This window comes from Cibotium barometz, chromosome 11, assembly GCF_041138505.1.
Source record: "Cibotium barometz isolate CiBa-2024 chromosome 11, ASM4113850v1, whole genome shotgun sequence".
Classification (NCBI taxonomy): Eukaryota; Viridiplantae; Streptophyta; class Polypodiopsida; order Cyatheales; family Cibotiaceae; genus Cibotium; species Cibotium barometz.
Window position 1 is genome coordinate 33,910,168 of NC_141056.1, and position 2,231 is coordinate 33,912,398.

At 38.8% G+C, this 2,231-nt stretch overlaps 1 pseudogene; it reads right to left on the reverse strand.

Moving 5' to 3' along the window:
• Positions 1 to 908: 908 nt before the first annotated feature.
• Positions 909 to 1,629, reverse strand: LOC147634090 (uncharacterized; annotated as a pseudogene).
• Between the last annotated feature and the right edge of the window lie 602 nt (positions 1,630 to 2,231).

Sequence of the window (2,231 nt, forward strand, 5' to 3'; positions counted from 1 at the left end):
CCATTCGGAAAGTTGCATATATAATATCAGAGTCTTTACTTGCATCTTTTTGATGGGCAGGCATGAAAGCACAGCCGTTTCCCTTCCCGTTGTCAGATCTTGTAATCTTTTTGATGGGTGGCCATGCAAGAAAATGGACGGGGCAAACTCCCACCAATCCATGGCCGACCCCCTTCCCTGCCCATCTAAGATCTTGTCATCTTTTTGACAGCAGTGGACGGGCGGGCACACAGGGATAGTCTGTAAAGTTCCTTAATGTAGCAAAAACAGTTGGCTCCAACCTCATCAGCCACCATGAAGCCAAAAAAATCTGGTTTAGGAAAGCCTTTGTGCACCACAACATTGTTAATCATCTCCTATAATAGAACTTGTCCCATTGTGTCTTCCTCTTTCATTTCACAAGACGCCATTGTCATAATCTCTTACAAGCTGCCATCATACAACAGTTGGAAAACAACTAAAAATAAGTTCAAAGGCTTCAAGATCTTCCCTCTGCTTCACTTTTCTCACATAGTGTGTTTACATCGGTTTTTTTTTTTGCAGCTAGAGCATACGGAGAGTATGTCAAAAAATATCCTACTCTAGAGAGGCGAAAAACCCAGGGTCATAACCAAAAAATATCCTGCTCTAGCTAAGACGTTGCCCACAAGCTCCATTTGTGATAATCCGCAACGGCACGAATAGGGGGTAAAATCCCATCATGTAAACGATTCGCGCCGTTACGGAAGGCTTAAAAAAGCCTTGCTTGATCTGGCTTGACAGCGAATGTCTTTGCTTAGTGCTTGAGGGTAGTCCACACTAACCTCAACGTCGAGCATTAACAACCTCAATATTAAGAGTATTAATAAACAACATAAGGCCCTTGTTTCACCCCTAAAACCTTGTTCACAAACAATAGAAGGAAATTTCTACGCTCCAGGGAAGCAGTGACACAAAGGATGATGATGTGAAAACTTTGGAATAGACCTTTTGTACATACTCCGGATAACAATAGATAACTTTTTGTACAAAGTTATGAATACAATAGTTCTCTTTTTTGACAATGTTGTGTCCGAAATGTCATTTTTCTGCATTCTTTGTAGTTGTCTTCTGAAAAACCAGTTGAATAACTTTGCAAGAGCATTGCTTCTTGTAGCCCCTCCACCATGTCTTGTGCTTTGAAATAATGATGTGCGTGCCTGGTAATGTTACTTTTCCATGCCTTGGTTACTGTGTGTTGCTAGGGGTCCATGCTCCTCAACAAAATGTGGCCCATGTACATGGAGAATATGCTGCATTTTTTAAAAAAAATTAGCATATGTCAATTCCACTGAGTGTATCATGAATACAAAGAAGTCTTACCAAATAGTATGTAATATCTTTTTCTCCCCATGCTTCTTTGATTATTTGAATGAGATTTGTAATAGAACTTTTGTACTCTTGTGCATATGTAGCTGATGTCTTTTGTTGTCTAAGAACATTTAAAAAGATGTCAAGATGCTTCCAAACCTCCTTTCTAAGATTTTCTAGCCGCGGTGTACTGGCAACATTTGTCTTGATCTCACACAAGTCTTTCCAACAATCCCACGTAACATTCACTTGTTTTTTACTATGGTTTCAGAAAAATCTTCTGGCTTTTGCACCTCCCATAGAGACATCTGCCAATACATCTCATGTTTTCCCTAAAACTGTTGGATCTTTCCTTAAATGACCCTGACCCCCCCATGAAAGCCCATTTTTTATAACATTCACATTTATCAAAACATTGATCTGCCAACAATGTTGGTTTAATAGAATATGCATAATCAAGATGCAATCTCAGAAGCTTGTCAATTATTCTTATCTCTGCATGCAAAGTGCATATGTGAACATTCTTAAGAGAGATAGGAAGAATGGGATCCAAATGTCTTCTTTATTCTTGCACTTACTCATATCTATAGAGTCTCTCATTGAGACTCTCATTTGCTAGTCGCAAACTGCTCCACTCTTTTGATCCCATACCTTCCATACAATAAATGCAAGGATACTAACATACATGGTGAAATACATCTTTCTTGAGTCTAAGCCACGCAAAAAATACATGGTGAAATACATCTTTCTAGTCCAAGCCACAAAAGAAACTCTCCTTTACTAACATATAGGGTTTTATATGATGAGGATGTCCCAAGTTATCATGGGCTTCAATTAAGATTCTTCTTTTTATCCCACACAACCAATTATTAAAATATAGGCATCCATCTTCCAATTTGTAC